General features: G+C 41.3%; 1 protein-coding gene and 1 non-coding gene across 4 annotated transcripts in view; one reads left to right on the top strand and one right to left on the bottom strand.

Annotated features, from left to right (window-relative positions):
- Positions 1 to 17,676, bottom strand: part of grin2aa (glutamate receptor, ionotropic, N-methyl D-aspartate 2A, a) — a 315,483-nt gene that overhangs the window by 221,277 nt on the left and 76,530 nt on the right. The window lies entirely within an intron of this gene.
- On the top strand, positions 7,629 to 7,700 carry trnac-gca (transfer RNA cysteine (anticodon GCA)). The gene has a single exon. It is a non-coding gene; the product is annotated as a tRNA-Cys (tRNA).

The raw sequence follows: 17,676 nt of genomic DNA, 5'->3' as shown, positions 1-17,676 counted from the left end.
GATTGTCAAATGAGAGGTCAAGTCAATGTCTTCTCTGCTCATTCAAGAGAATATACGGTAACACATTCCAGAACACCAACTTGACGGGCCACTCTCAGGTTAGGCCTCAAATGATACATAAATGAAATTTTGTGATTGTCACACTAATAATGTTGGCTGTAAAGTACTTTGGGACGTTTTGAAGCTGGAAATGATGCAGCAAAAATGCAAGTTTTTCTTTCTCTTTCTCTCATAAAATAATGCCCACCTGCAACATACTAACAAGTGCTCAAGGGAAATGGCAAAAAGAAGCAGCTTAATTTGTATCTCCAACATAAGGCATCTGTCCAATGCCACCAGGAGATCCATACCATATAGGCACAACAGCTGCAAGGGAGTTTGCAGTTCATTTCACCTTTCCCATACGGCTGTGGAACCCTGGCAAGACAACAATTGGCACAATTTCATTGAGAGAAAACAAGCATGGCTTCTAAAGACCCTTTATATTTTCCAAAACATTTTTGCATGTGAATGTTTTCAAACATGAATTTGCTTCATAGTAATTATCTTATTTGGATACGCTCACATAACACCTGTTCAGCCATTAAAACTGTACACTGGAACATCCTTTACACTCTGCAGCTAAACAAAGTTTTCATGTCTGTTTCTTATTGATAGGTAATACAAATATCTCTCCCCTTGCCCCTCTTGCATCTATCCTCCTGGAGTATATTTCATTCCCCAACTATTTGATGGGCTGAATAGCTTCTCTCTGTGCCATTATAATCCCGTGATCCGTTACTGATATGAACGCATCTACCAGTAAATATGGACAATACCACTGCCTGCTGTCACTTCTCCCTCATCACCGGCCACAGTGAGCTTGGAAATTCAGGCATTGTGTGGGATGATGTTGGATTCACTGTCCGCAAAGCACTAGACTCAAAAGAAGATTTTAATCTCTATCCAATGTCCAGGAACCTTCACTGTAGGGAGGTTATACTGTATGTATCCACCTACTCTTCAAAGACCAGCTTACTTCCCTGTCTAGTCTCTGCAGTGATGTCTAGCTCCCAATAGCCACTACTTGAGTGGTTGTCTCCCCTCCCTACCAAGGAGAAGATACTTCCAGCTAATTAAGCAGCTTAAACACAGTTTATTTTATTTTTAACGATGCACATTTAAGTCTTAAACAAGTCTTAACCCACAGAGGGTTTCTAATTTATAAAAGATTTCTGAATTACAAAAGATTTATAAACTACAAAAGACTTGCAAACAGAGGTACAATTCTTATGAAGTGAAATAACATACCAATAAGTTGTATATGAATGAGTCAACTATTGCAAAAACTGAAGGTTGAGGAATGAATTGTACTTCTTTCTGTCACCCCCTCTTTCAGCCATTCTTCTTGTTAACCCTAACGATTCCCAATGCTTTACAACATTTATACTGTTTTGTTACCAGTTGATATTATCTGCATGTGATCTTTTACAGATATATTTGCTGAGTCAAAAATAATTCACACAGATGGCCTAAAGCTTCTGGGAACAGAGATCCCAGACACCCAAAATTCATGCTGTGAGGGCTGACTCTCTGAGTGCAAAAAATATCCTAAATATTGATCGATCAACTGTACTTGTGACCATGTTCGACGTGCTATGTGACAAAATCAGTCAGGTCTGCCAGCTTCCCTGAACTCAGTCACAACGATGCAACTAAATACTCATTGTTGTCTGATTTGATGCAGACCAATTAATATAATCTCCATTGCCTTACACTGATTGAGCTTGGAACTACAAGGCCTCACTGTTTACAACAAGAGGCTAAGTAAAGAATGTTGGTTAGAAGGTTTAGAAGCTTAACTTTGTCACAAACAATTCTGACCCTTTGGAAAAAGGCATGCTGCTGTGCGAGAAAGCTGAGGTTAGCAATAAGCCTTTTGGACCCTATTAAGTGAATATCCATCACATATGATGGTCGCTTCAATTTTTCTGTTTGCAAAAATCCACTTCAGGAATTCCTACAGCCCTGCCAGGGAGAGAGAGTTTTGCCAAAGCCGAGCAGACTGCTGCTTTCCATTCCCAACCTTCAGCTGACCTCCTTTTCACAGATGGCTCACTGGGAAAGAGCAGAAGGCTTATTATCTGTTCATTCATTGGATCTCGTCATCACTGACAATGCCAGCAAACTGGCCATCCCCAGCTATTGAAATGAAAGTGAGACAGTCTCCCCTCTGGTTGTCGCACCCAGAGCCTTGACTTCATGCCTCGGCAGACCGCGGACAACCTGCAGAGTTACCTGGTTGCTCCTCCCACGCCAGCTGAACGTGAGAGCCACTAGTAAAGAGGTGTGCACATTTTACAGGCTCCTGAACACCAGCGTGGTTAAAGCACCATCTGGTGTGCTAATCCAAATGGGTCAACAATTAATTTCCTCCATTCCAGACAAGTTGTTTCAGCCAGGGTTGCTGTTGGAATACCAGAATTGACCTCAATATCTCAGTTAGGATTGATTGAGTCAGGAAAAATGACTCCTGGTGGGAGTTAAATGAGTATTGATGCCAGACAGTATCCAGATAAGGTACAAATGCATGAATGTATAGATCAGGAAAAAGCACCTCCAGTCTTTTCCACCATTCAGCTAAACTTTGAGCTAACTCCTCATTACTGTTTTTGTAAGGTATGTCTCAGTGCTTTTGATTAACACAAACAGATCAACTTCAGACATGAAGAAACAGAGCTAATTTATGTTCAGAATGAGAAAGGCAATAGAAAAATGTGTCATGGAAATCCAGTAAAAGTTTGTGATGTGATTAAAAGCTTAACTACATTTTTGCATGCATTAATTGCTAGACAACTTTTTGAAGTTATGAGCACACTGTTCTTTAAGATGGTAATTGCTTTCTTTAAACTTCTATGATTTAGTACCATAGGATATTTTACTTGGCATGTTATGTGATAGATACACTGTGGTTCAGGGGAATTTGAATGTGTGTGTTTGTAACCTGCTGCAACATTCATTATTACAATGGCCATTAGCTTTCCATTAGGATGTCAAAGCTCAACCTGCCTATCAGACTTATCTTCAAATAATCGGTTTTTGCCAATTTGATAACGGGAGGTAAATTAATTAACAGATAGTATATTATAGAGTTTACTACAGGGATTTTTGCATATTCTGCTCCAGTAGAATGTGTTCCTGAATTTCACTTAGGAAGTTGAAATTGCCCCTAAACTCTATTCCACCCCCCATCCCAAGCATATTGCCTACGGCCTTCACTTATAAGGTCACTGACTCTCACACAAGCAAGAAAATATTCAAACAGGTAAAATACGTTACAGAAACTAAATAAATTCAGGAGGAAAGCCTTTGCTGATTATAATCAATATTGAGGGCTGTTACTGAGGTCAGCATGGGCAATCACAATGTTGATTGGAAGCGTGTGTTTGTGTGTGTTGCGTAGAAACCACCCTTTGTTTTATATACATTCAAGTGACATGGGCTTTACAATTGCTGAATTTTGATGCTTTTTGATGAAATGCCTACACACTACAGCAAAGTCCGAGTACATGTAAATGTATAAGGTGAATGAATTTGATCCTTGGACCAGCATGTAATTACTCATCCCCAGTACCTTTAAGAAGGAGATGAGCTGCCTTCTTGAACCACTGTAGTCCTTGAGATGTGGGAATACCCACGACGCTGTTCAGGAAAGAGTAGCAGGACTTTGGCAACAACAGTGAAGGAGTGGCAATGAATATTCAATGGCCACTTTATGAAGTTCCTCCTGTACCTAATAAAGTGGCCACTGAGTGTATGTTCATGGTCTTCTGCTGTTGTAGCCCATCAGAGGTGTGCATTCAGAGGTGCTTTTACGCACTCTCATAACACATGGTTATTTGTGTTACTGTCCCTTTCCTGTCAGCTTAAATCAGTCTGGACATTTTCATCTGATCTCTCTCATTAACAAGACATTTTTATTCCCAGAACTGCTGCTCACTGGATGTTTTTTGTTTTTTGTACCATTCTCTGTAAACTCTAGAGACTGCTGAGTGTGAAAATACCAGGAGATCAGCAGTTTCTGAGATACTCAAACCACCCTGTCTGACACCAACAATCACTTCATGGTCAAACCTTGATCATATTTCTTCCCAATCCTCATGTTTGGTCTGAAGAACAAATGAACCTCTTGACCATGTCTGCATGCTTTTATGCATTGAGTTACCTCCGCATGATGAGTTGATTAGATATTTGCATTAATGAATGGGAGAAGAGGTGTACCTAATGAAGTGGCCACTCAGTGTATTTCCAAGTAATGATGGTCTGTGGATTGTAGGCAACTTCCAGGTAGTAGTGTTCCCAAGAATTTGTTCTCCTAGTTAGTAGATGCCATGGGTTTGGAATACATTGGTGGATTGTTGCAGTGTATCCAATAGATGGTATAAACTACTAATACTATGTGTCAATAGTGGAGTGAGTGATGATTGTGGATGGGGTGCCTTTCAAGTGAACTGCTATGCCTTCAGCCCTATGCTGTCATGTGGGGTGGGAGGATGGAAGTACGTTTCTACTAAAGGAGGTGTAAGGTGCTCCTTCCCTCCACTAGACTGCAGGACACCCTTGTGCAAGGTGTAGCACCTGCTTAGCCCCCCGAGTCAGGGTCACGTGAAGTCACGGGAGCAGGTGATGGATGGACGTACGAGCAGCTGGTGCATATCACGAGTCCTGGTTATGCGACCACTGACACCAGGCAGACAATCTCTGAAGAGTATTGAAAATGACTGGAGTCACCTGTCTTGTAAAGACACTGCCCAGAAGAAGGCAATTGCAAACCGCTTCCGTAGAAAATCTGTCATGAACAATCATGGTCGTGGAAAGGAAAAAGCATAAGAAGAGCTTATTAGCAGGTTAAATACAGATAGAAGGCCATGATCACCTACATCATATGACACAGCACATAATGATGATGATGCTATGCCCTGTACGGTTTTGAGTCCTGGAGTACTGTTGACGCTGCACTCATTCAAGCAAGTGGAGAGTATTCCATTGCACTCAAGCTTAATCCTCGTCAGGACAGGCTTTGTGTTGTTAGGTGGTGAATTTCTCACCACCATATTCCTAGATTTGTAACCAGAAAGTTTATACGGCTACTCCAATTTGACTGTTTACAAAGAGAGTGGTATGTGCATGTAATGTTCTGCCAGGAGTGGTGGAAGATACATTATTAACGATATTTAAGAGACTCTTAAATGGGATCATGGATAACAGAAAAATGGAAGGCTATGTGGGAGGGAAGACTTCGATATCTTAGTGTAGGTAAAAGGTCGGCACTAAATCATGAGCTAAAGTGTGTTGTGCTGTTCTATGTAAACCCATGGTATTGAGAGTGGGGACTCAGTGATTTTATGCCGTTGAATGTCAGAGGGAGATAGCTGAATTTTCTCTTTTTGGGTATCATTGTCTCGGACCTCTGTGGCACAAACGTTACTTGCCACGTATCAACCAACATCTGGTTCTTGCTATACTTGCTTGCCGACTACTTTATTACACGAGGAGTGATAAATGGAGCAGATCGTTGTGCAGTCATTATTCTCCAACCTTCCTTCTGAACTATCAACTATTGAAAGGCTTTGATAGATAGGATATGGAGAGGATGTTTCGTATAGTGGGAAGGTCTAGGACCAGAGAACACAGCCTCAGAATAGAGCAGAGGTTGCCAACCTGGAGTCCAAGGACCTCTTGGTTAATGGTAGGGGTCCATGGCATAAAAAAGGTTGGGAACTCCTGGAACATAGGGATGTCCCTTTAGAACAGTGAGGAGAAGGAATTTCTTTAGCCAGAGGGTGGTGAGTCTGTCACAGACAGGGTTGAAGGCCAAGTCATTGGGTATATTTAAAATGGAGTTCATAGGCTCTTGATTAGCAAGGGCATCAAAGGTTACAGGGAGAAGGTAGGAGAATGGAGATGAGAAGGATAATACATCAGCCATGATGGAATAGTGATGCATAATTCTGCTCCTATGGCTTATGATCTTATGTGACCAGCTATAACAGCTGAATCCTTTCCAAAGGATTGGGACTGGGGTATCTGGCCTGATCAATACCCCAGATGTATATATGCACTGGGACCTGTGATATTAGTTTTGCACCCAGAGTTCACGGTAATTTATAAGTACACCTGGTCTCCAAGGCCTTACTATAAACTGCGGGTCAATTGACCTCAGACCCCCATAAACAATCTGTTCTTGGGCCGGTGTGCCAGTTGGAGCTAGCAACTTGAAAAGCCTCAGGGTCAGTTCACTGGAAAAGTTCCCAGGTAAGGTGTGCACCTGCACAGCTGGCATATTCCAGGCTGATTAAAGGCCTGAATAAAATTCAGTTGACAGCTCATGCATCAGCAATGCTAGGACCACGTTCCAGATGGTTGGCACCCTGAATAAATAAGGTCTGCATGAGACGTGCTCTCACTCCAATACGTGGCCACTACTAACAAGCAGATGCAAGCACTGTGCCAAAAAGAGCAGCACAGCTTTCAAAGCAATTACTTTGCTCCTTTTTTCTACATGTTGTTCTTTAGGGAGGGAAGAAATTAATGAGATCTGCAGGATCCCACAGTCATTTACTCTCTGTGTTTGAGTCTCCAGAGAGGAATGACTTCATACTTTTGACGTAAGAGATATGTCTACCCTTTTGGGCATTCCCTGTTTAGAAGCTTTGAAGAAATCTTTGAAGTTCTGGGGTGGTGTAAAGACAGATGCTTTGCCACCACAGCAACTGAATTTGTTCTTTCCTTTATGCTGACACCTGAATTTCTTCTTTTTTTTTTAGCAGGACCAAGCACTTATACCTGGACAAGTCAGTAAACAAATATCACAGCTATCATAATTCACCCAAGAAAAGGTATCAGAGAATTCTGTACATTCCTGATGCTTTAACTGAGGGAAAGCCAGGAGACTAGGGTCAACATTAACAACAGGAATAAATTATCCTGAAATTTTACTCCACTGGGACTCTCAAAATAGAAAGGCGTGTCTGCTGTCTCCCCCACCTTGCATTAGATGTCTCACACAGATTATAGAAGCTTAGATGTGGGTCAGTTTCAAAGTTTAAGAGAAGTTGGGATAAGTAAATGGATGGGAAGGGTATGGAGAGCTATGGTCCAGATGCAAGGCGATGGGACTAGGCACAATAATCGTTCAGCATGAACTCGATGTGCCAAAGGGCCTGTTTCCGGGCTATAGTGCTCTGTGATTCTATGACTTTAAGCTTTTTCATTCAGAAGTATCTAATAACTTCATTCCAAAGGAAAATATAATCCTCAACTCTGTAAAAAGCGAATATATTACACATTCTGGCACTTACATTCCCCGATCTCGGTGCTAAAGAAGCAACAAAATGGCCACCAAGTAGTGATTCCCTCAATTCTGTCCAACCTCATTCTTTCTCTGCATTTCACCAGGTGGTGCTATTACTGAGCCACATAGTGTAGGCTTAGTAATTCTAACAATTGCCTCTGAAAGGCCAACCCTACGTCCCCGTCGGGAGAGGTAGAAATGGGTAAGGCCAGCCAAAAGGATTCTGGTGAAATTGCTTTGGCCCATCCCCTGCACAGTGGATACAATGGATTACAGAAACATTGATGAACTGTGTGGGGGTATAGCTCAGTGGTACAGCATTTGACTGCAGATCAAGAGGTCCCTGGTTCAAATCCAGGTGCCCCCTATTTTTTGGCGGTGCTGGCTCGAAGGGCCTAATGGCCTACTCTTGCACCTATTGTCTATTGAACAACTAGACTTTGGACGATGAAGACGGGAGGTCATCATTGGCCTATGCTCCATTAGAGCTAAGTGCCCCAGAAGAAGAATTCTAATGATAAAGAAAAAAAAACTCCATGTCCCAAAATAGGTTTTGTTTTACTTTGGCGGTGTTGATTACAAGTTCATCACAGAGGTACATTTGACTACTTTGAATTATATTTCATAAATAGAACATAATTTATTATTAATAATACTTGCAGGCAGGTGAAAAATGTCTGAAATTTAAAAAAAACTGCAGGTGCTAAAAATCTGAAAATCAAAATGCTGGAGGCACCCAAACACAGCAGTGGGTCAGGAAACACCTGTAGAGAGAGAAACCGCGTTTACATTTCAGGTCAAATGCCCTAATTAGGCCTAGAAAAGCGAGAATACAAGTTAATTTAAATGTCAGAGATGCTAGTGGAGGGATGGCATGTGCAGATTATACATTAAGGTGAGACCATCAAGGATGTAGCGATATGCTATTTATATAGTGTGAGGCTGGCAGGTTATTGAAGACAGAATGTGAGAGGAAGAAAAAAGCAAATGAAGGGATATGCGGATGTGGAAAAGTCCTGAACATATCTACATAGCGCAGTGCCACAGGAAAGCAGCATCCATCATCAAGGAATCCCACTATCCAGGCTATGCCCTCGCCTCACTGCTACCATCAAGAAGGAGATAAAAGAGCCTTAGGTCCAACACCAGCAGGTTCTGTAACAGTTATTATGCGTCAACTATCAGCATGGATAACTTTACTCAACTCAATGCTGAACTGATTTCACAACCTATTGAAGTCACATTCAAGGATTCTACAAGTCATGGTCTCAGTATTATTTATTTACCTATTTATTTATTATCATTACAGGTTGAGTGCCCCTTATCTGAAATTCCAAAATCCAAAAATCCAAAAATGTTTTTGAGTGCTGACATGATATCACAAGTGGAAAATTCCACAAGATGCTGGGAAGGTTTGCAGGTAATGCACAGCTCTCTGCGCACCACAGACAGTCTTCACAAGAGACCTCACATATGTAATGAACGGAAGTGAATGAGGAATAAGCAAAAAGGGAAAATAAAGGTCTCGATCATGTATTGAAAGGGTGGATTCATCAGCATCGGAATGAACATATGCCATTTAATGGTATGCTGATCATGAAACAAGCAAAGCTCTATCATGATGAATTGAAAATTGAAGGTAATTGTGAATATTCAGCAAGCTGGTTGCAGAAATTCAATAAAAGCATTAGATTTTTAAAGATTTGTGGTAATAAAGCATCTGCTGAACAGAGAAATTAATTGACGAGTTTGCCAAGATCATTGCTGATGAAAATCTAACACACTGAACAGCTGCATCAGTGCATATGTGTGATGAACAAGTGTAAAACAAAGACTGCCTACCGGTAGCACATAAATTCAGTCAGAAATGATGGTGATCCCAGGCTAACTCATTATATATTCCAAAATCCAAAAATATCTGAAATCCAAAACACTTCCAGCCCTAAGCATTTCAGATAAGGGGTCCTCAACCTGCATTAATAGATTTTTATATATTTTTATTTTTATAGATGCACCGTAGAAAGCATACCTCTAGGGTGCATCACAACCTGGTATGGAAGTTGTCCTGTCCAAGACGGAAAGGAGCTGCAGAAGATCGTGAACACAGCCTAGCACATCACACAAACCAATCTTCCATCCGTGGACTCACTTTACACCGCACACTGTCGGAGCAGTGCTGCCAGGATAATCAAAGAAACGACCCACCCAACCAACACACTTTTCGTCCCTCTTCCCACCAGGAGAAGGCTCAGGAGCTTGAAGACTCGTACGGCCAGATTTGGGAACAACTTCTTTCCAACTGTGATAAGACTGCTGAACGGATCCTGACCCAGATCTGGGCCGTACCCTCCAAACATCCGGACCTGCCTCTCAGTTTTTTTGCACTACCTTACTTCCCATTTTTCTAATTTCTATTTATGATTTACAATTTAAATTTTTAATATTTACTAATTTTAACTATTTTAAATATTTTAAATATTTAATATTTGTAATCCAGGGAGTGTGAAGCGCAGATTCAAATATCACTGTGATGATTGTATGTTCTAGTACTAATTGTTTGGTGACAATAAAGTATAAAGTATAAAATATATTATTATTTGGATTTTTTTTTCCATTTACACAGTTTGTCTTCTTTTGCACATTGGTTGCTTCTCAGTGTTTGTTTGTGTGCAGTGTTTCATTGATTCTATTGTATTTCTTTGTTCTATTGTGATTGCCTACAAGAAAATGAGTATCAGAGCAGTATATAGTGACATTTACGTGCTTTGATAATAAATATACTTTGAAATTTGAAGCTGTTAAACACAGGTAAGCGCTCTAACAGAGAATCAAAACCAAGAAAACATGAGATATAGCCCGCAAGTCAGTTTGTGTCTCTTGAGAGAAAAAAAATATGTGTGATGTTACAAATGGATATCCTTCCAAAAAAAAACCTGGACAGTTCCAATATATTTAGAATAAGTAAGTTGGTTAAAATTGTTAAATTTGATATTGTGTCATGAGTCTGCAACGTGTTCAGACAGAGCATAAAGTGCTTAATTTAGGCCTCACCGTAAGAATACAGGGTGCCACAGATAAAGAGGTCACAGTGGAAATTGGGAAGTTGAATTAAAGCTATGGGCAGCTTCAAACTTGGTGTTACCTCTTCAGACTGTACAAAGCGCTCTGCAAAGCCATCACCTAATATGTGCCTGATTTCTCCAAGCAGAGGAGGCCATCTCGTGAACACAAAGTTCAGTACATCAAGGCTTGAAGAAGTAGAAGTGAATCATTGCTTCACTTAGTGTGTCCTCATGTTATCCTACAACAGTCCACGTTTCATAAACCGCAACGTTGAAGTGGATTGCAAGTTTTCTGACTATTCTTCTCACAACCAGTAAAGCAACCAGCATAATCAAAGTTCCCACCTACTCAGACATTCTCTCTTCTCCCCTCTCCCATATGGAAGAGGATATAAAATCCTAAAGCACAGATCATGGGGCTCAAGGACAGCTTCTACCCACCTGTTATAAGACCATTGAATGGTTCCCTACCATAATGCGATGGACTCTTGACGTCACAGTCTACCTCATAATGATCATGCACCTTACTGTCTACCTGGACTACACCTGTTCTGCAGCATTCTGGCTTCATCCCCCTTCCTTTCTAGTCCTTTTGAAAAGTCTCAGCCTGAAATGTTGATTATTTATTCCTGTCCATGGGCTCTTACTGATTTACTGAATTCTTCCAGCATTTTGTGTAACTGCTGTGGATTTCCAGTACCTGCAGAACACCTTGTGTTTATGATTTTCTGCATTCTGCTACAGTTTTACCTTGTTCTACCTCGATGGACTGTGAAATAATTTGATCTGCATGAACAGTATACAAGACAAGCCTTTCACTGTATCTCCTAACAAATGATGATAATACAGCAATTTCATTTCCAATCCCCCATGTTCTATACATATTGATACAAACACAACATGGTTTCCCATTATCTACAGTTGATCGGCATCTGGATCTAAATGCAACCGTTCTTGGCAAAGTATTTATCAATAGAGTTTCAGCTGTGGTCTAAAGAGGGGTTTGCTTCAGCTCTTCTCCACCGTGAGCTTCAGGGAAAAGTGATTTGTTTCATAGTTTGAGAGTGAAAATTTTCAACTGGACACGCTGATATACACTCAGTGACTACTTCATTAAGTATCTCCTGTATCAGAGTGGCCACTGAGTATCTTTCAGGGGCTTCTGCTGCTGTAGCCCATCCACTTCAGGATTCAACGTCTTGTGTGTCCAGGAATGCATGGCTCCTTGGGTTACTGCCGCCTTCCTGTCAAATCGAACCAACCTGGCTACTCTTCTCTGAGCTTTCCCATTGACTCTGTGTTTTCAAACGCAGAACCACTATCACTGTATGTTTTTGGTTTTTCATCCTATTCTCTGTAGCCTCAATACCATTGTGTGTGAAAATCCCTTTGGACTCCAACCCCCCCCCCCCACCCCGAGTACAGAGAAGGAAACGACATAAAACTGTTGAACAACACTGATGAAAATAGCTTCGGCAGTCTGGGGTATCAGCTGCTTCAAGGGGGCTTCAAACATACCAACGCCCACGAAGAACGTGGTAACCTGCCTCGATGACTATCACCCAGCAGGACTTAGATCCATTGAGATTAAGTGCTCGGAGAGGTTGGTTATCAAGCATATCAATTGCTGCCTCAGGAGTGAACTAGATCCCCTCCACTTTGCCTACCATCATAATATGTCAACAGCAGGCGCCATTTCATTTGCCCTTCACTCAGCTCTGGAACACCTGGACAATCAAGATGGATACATTGGCATGTTCTTTGTTGGCTATTGCTCAGCTTTCAACACTATCATCCCCTCGAAGCTCATCAAGAAGTCCCAAGACCTTGGCCTCAATACCTTTCTTTACAACTGGATCCTCAATTTCCTCTCTTGCAGACCACAGTCAGTACGGATTGGCAATAACACCTCCTCCACAATCACCATCAGCATAGGTGCACCTCAAAACTGTGCAATTGGCCGCGTTCTACTCATTTTATACTCAGGATTGTGTGGCTAGGTATAGTCAGCAAGTAAACAGGTACTGAAGCTCTAGGTCCCACACCACCAGGTTCAGGAACAGTTATCACCCTACAACCATCGGGCTCCAGAATCATTGTGGATAACTTCATTCATCACAACTCTGAACTAATTTTACAACATATAAACTCACTTTCAGCAACTCTATACAACTCATGCTTTCAGCAGTGATTTTTGTTAGTACAATATATCTTCTTTTGGTTGTCAGCCTTGATTATATATAGCTTTTTTAATCTATTGAATGTATTTATTTTCCTATAAGTCGTCAGGAGGTTCAGTTCTTGTTCAAACCAAACATCAGAATGGGAAAGAAATGTTGTCTGAGTAAGTTTGCCTCGGACTGATTGTTCGTGCCAGATGGAATGGTCCGAGTACCTCAGAAACTGCTGATCTCTTGGGGTTTTCACACACAACAGTCTCTAGAGTTTACGGAGAATGGTGCGAAGAGCAAAAAAAGTCCAGTGAGCTACAGTTCTATGGGTGAAAGTGCCTTGTTAATGGGAGAGGTCAGAGGAGAATGGCCAGACTGGTTCAAGCTGACAGGAAGGCGACAATAACTTAAATAACAACAGTGCTGTGCAGAAGAACATCTCTGAATGCACAACACGTCAAACCTTGACGTGCATGGGCTACAGCAGCAGAAGACCATGAACATACACTCAGTGGCCACTTTACTAGTTACAGTGACCACGGAGTATATATGTAGCTGTACTTTGATAATAAATTTACTTTGCACTTTGATATTTGGACTAGAAAGAGCAACAAGGTGTTAGCAAGTCAAAGATAAAATTATTGACCAAGATTATGGTTGCCATCATTAGAACAGCACAGGATATTTTCATAGACTTTGATTTTCCATTGTACATTATGTTGATATTTTATTTTAAACTCATGTTGAATCCAGGGTGAATCAACCATATTAGTACCAAACACAAAAACATCTAGGTTTAAAGCTACAATTGCCAAGCCCAAGGTGAACCTGGCTTGTGCTTGATTCATTATTTAGAACACAGTTCATATTGTTTGCTTTATTTATAATGAGGATCAGTTCTGCTTGGCCACATGATTCACTAAAGAGTAATGTGATATAGACTCAACACAGGCTCATACACTCCAGATTGTGCAGATTTCTCGGTTTAATACTTAGTGCAACTAGCCACAGGGTAGAGCCAGCTTACTTTTCATGCCTGCCCTCACCGACATTTCACAAAGAAAGCGAGATTGTAAGATCAATCAGCAATAAATCGTGTATTTTTCCAGCAAGAAGTCTGGAGTGCATTGTTGGCAGGAAGACAGAAACCCTGATATGGGGATTACTGGGATTGGTTTTAATCCAGTCCACATAGTGGAACAGCACAATATCGGTTAAAATCAGCAAAACATTTACCGCTCTATTGGTATATTAACCAGAGCCTTAAATTGGCTCTGAGTCATATGGGAGCTGCATTACTGTGAGAAAATAATAAACTCATGGTGTTTTATACGAGACTGGTGCAATTTCAAAGGGCAACAGGTGGGCCAAAAAGCCCATCGGCGTTTTGGGTCAAGATGCTTTACCTGGGTGGAAAGAGTAGACTGGTGATGGCAGAACAGGGGGGTCAGCAGAAGGGGTGGAGCAAGTGTGGCAAGTGATAGCTGAATCCAGGTGAGGAGAGGTGTTAGGCAGATGGAAATAGTGTCAGGCACTGGGAGGCAACCAAGGGCTTGGGTTGATGGAATGAAATTGGAAAGGAAGGTGGAGAATGGAACCAAATGAGGGAGGTGGGGTGGGCAGATGGGAACTGAGGAAGGTAGGGGAGGGGTACGGTGGGAAGAGAGTGGTTGCCATCATAAGACCCTCTTGGACATTGGTAATGTAGAATACTGCAAGTCTGATTCACCGGTTCATTAGTGAGACTGACAGCGGAGGGAGCTACGTGGCCTAGGTTGTGGCATGGAGTGGACCCTCATTCATCCCTTGGGTCACTTGTTGTGGCTGCCGAGGAATGAGAGCCCGGTGCTATCTGTGTTCCATTGAATTCCACGCTGGTTTGGAGGCTGTCCCTCCCGTCATTTCGGACCTCCAGTTTCCACTCAGTGGGAGGCAAGCTGGATTGCATTTGTCTGGGACTGCCCTGTATGATATGAGAAACTGCTATGGACTGCTCTCACAGAAACATGGCTCCAGGACAACGTCCCATACACCATCAATCTACAGGCCATGACACTCAGGGACTTGGGCTATATTATTATTATTTTTTAATATTATTTTTTGTAACCGTATGTTTTTCTGCTATCATAATTATATGCATTATACATGCTGTGTTCTGTGTGTGACTGTTGGTTCTGTGTTTTGTACCTTGGCACCAGAGGAACATAGTTTGTTTGGCTGTATGCATGTGTATGGTTGAATGACCATTAAAATTGAACTTAAATTTGAAGTATTGTATCTAATTCACAAAGATTTTTGATTTCTTGTTTTTGACTGGAATATGAGTGGTTTTAAAAATTAAGAGGCACAGTTACGGTGTTAATTTCTGAGTTAACTAATTATATGCTGTGAAGCCCCACTTTTAACTTTCAAAATTCAAAGTTAAAAATAAATCTCTTATTTAAAAAGTATGTATATGTTACCATATGCTACCTTGAGATTCATTATCTTATAGGAAAAGTACATCTATCTTGGAAAGATATGTTGTATGACTTTATCTTTGACAATGACAAATCTACCTGACAGCAAGTGGGCTTTTACCTGAAGTTAACTTTACCTCATTCTACTTGGCAGCAAAAATTTAAAGGTGCTAAAAGGAAAAATAAAAATGACTCTTAACAGAACACCTGAGAGACTGAAAAGAAAGAAGCAGAAAACAAGTTGAGTAATTCAAACATTATGCAGCACCAAGCATCAATATTAGTATGAAATACAGAAAACAATCTGACACAGTCACAATGATTACTCTTTAATTAAATACAGTATCTGAAATACTTCTGTGAATGTTATCTTCCACAGCTTGCACACTTTTATATGAACTTTACTTTTAATATAAACAGCAAGGTGCTGCAAAGCATCACACAATAAGGTACACAATAAATGTACCTTTGAGTGTACTTTCTAATAGTTTATGCCAATGCATGACAGGTCCACAAGTTGCCAAAAAAACACTTCTACATAAAAGCTGGGAAGATGTACTTAAACTGTATAAAATGATAATTAACATGCAGCTTGAGTTCAGTGGATTTTGGGAGACTGGAATGCATTGCTCAAGAAACAGGGTCAAAAACTGCCAACACATTTCAGAAGTATTCAGATATTTTGGGCAAAAGCTATAACCTGCAAGGCTACAGACAAATGACTGGAATGTGGGATTAGCTTGGTTAGTTCTTTATCAACCAGCAAAGATACAACAGGCAGAGATGTTTAATTGTGACAGAGAGCAATTGGTAAACGCATTCCTCACTTACACACACAAACACACACACAAACATCACTTTGTCATTCTACTGTCATTGCGCTGAGTGTACACACTTCAGTGTTTCCCCGGTATATTCCTATAATGAGTTGTGTTATGGTGTCTTCCCCGCCATACACTGTGAATATTCATTTCTTTAGCAATGGGGAGGTTTAAATATGTATATATTGTTTGTATACATATTTAAGGTAGATACTTCTGCAACATGATTGTAACTACATTGTAGGGTGCATCACATGCTAATTTATGTATGGTCTTATGTTAAATTTGTAGGTAATTAAAGGTGGCATGCCCTGGTGCCTAATAACAGGGCTCATCGCGCTCTGTGAGAGACACCGATCGGGCTGCCAAGAGTACACACCGGGCAAATTACGGAGCTGTTATTATGTAAGACTAGCAGTTTCCTTTTTGCTACTTTTGCTCATTTTTGTAAGTTTGATTTTTGATTCACAAAATAAATACCCTGCCAAAGCTGGGTAAAAGAAGGCCAAAGTCAAAAGATAGGATTGTTATTTTAAAAAACTAGAGTGAGCCCTCCCTCACTAAAGCACATTTACCTGAACATCAATATAGTTGAAATTAATTTGAATTAAAAGAAGTGTCATGAATTGAATTGTGCAATGCTTGGCATTATGTTCTGTCGAATGAATTGTATCTTAAAACCATTTGTTAAGAGCATCTGGGATCTTATGGTGATTTTATGTGGTAGGTCCTGAACAATCCATGCTCTGGTCTGCATTTGGCCATCACATTAACCCTGTAACTGTTCAAACCGCAATGGTCCCCACAGGGAATCAAACATGCTTGGGTACCTCTAGGCAGCAGGGTAGGCTATGAATGGTTACCAGGGCTCACCTGGTGGAACCTGGTGTTCTGCCCCCAGCACTGTTCTGATAGACTTTGCCAACACACACACACCCACACAACAAATGTATTTTCATTGTCTGAATGGAATTCGACTCCAGTCGAAGTACAGCTGAGAACCAACTGTGGTGAGGTCAGTAGCAGGGCACGCAATCATATATATACCAGAAACACACATATAATGCACTGGGAAAGGTTTCACTGCTAATGTAATGGTTTTTCTGTAGCAGCAGTGTTTGGGTTATGGCTAGAGATGGTGGGGGCTTTGGAATGTGCACAGTCCAATGAAGGGAGTGCTTTTTCCTTGTTGTGTGCCTGAGAACGAGGTGATCGGGGTCTTTTGTTCGGCGGAAGATGGAGAGAGAAGATGCCAAAAGAGAGAGGTTGTAGACACCAGAAAGTGGACTTGGGGTAGGGCCGGGAGTCGACGAAGCCCGGGTAAATCAATGGAGGACCAATGGAAGGGAAACCGTGAGCTCCAGCATGTGCATATTAGACTGTTTCATTAAAATGGGTCCCCTCCTTTTTGTTTTTCTTTACTAACCCTTTAGTCACATTAAGAATCATAAAGCTAAGTCGTTGAATTGCATGTGGTCTGATATTTCATGGTACTGATTTGTAACGGGGGAACAGATCACACAGCATCCACACAAACAAGAGGTTTAGCGCCTCAGATTTCACACATTTGGCGGGGCCAGAGACTGTCTTCCCTGGACTAACGCCACCAGCCGAACCTGAGGGTTACACACTCAAAACGCTGGAGGAACTCAACAGGTCAGGCAGCGTCTATGGTGGGAAAAACCATCAATGTTTCAAACTGGAAAGGATGGGGGGAAAAGTCAGAATAAAACAGGGGGGGGGGGAAGCAGAACAAGCTGGCAGGTGGTAAGTGAAACCAGAGTCCCTCCAGCATTGTGTATGCTGCTCTGGACTTCCAGCATTTGCAGA

The sequence above is a fragment of the Mobula hypostoma genome, chromosome 9 (genome assembly GCF_963921235.1).
Source record: "Mobula hypostoma chromosome 9, sMobHyp1.1, whole genome shotgun sequence".
In the NCBI taxonomy this organism is placed as follows: Eukaryota; Metazoa; Chordata; class Chondrichthyes; order Myliobatiformes; family Myliobatidae; genus Mobula; species Mobula hypostoma.
This window is presented reverse-complemented; position numbering and strand designations above follow the sequence as displayed.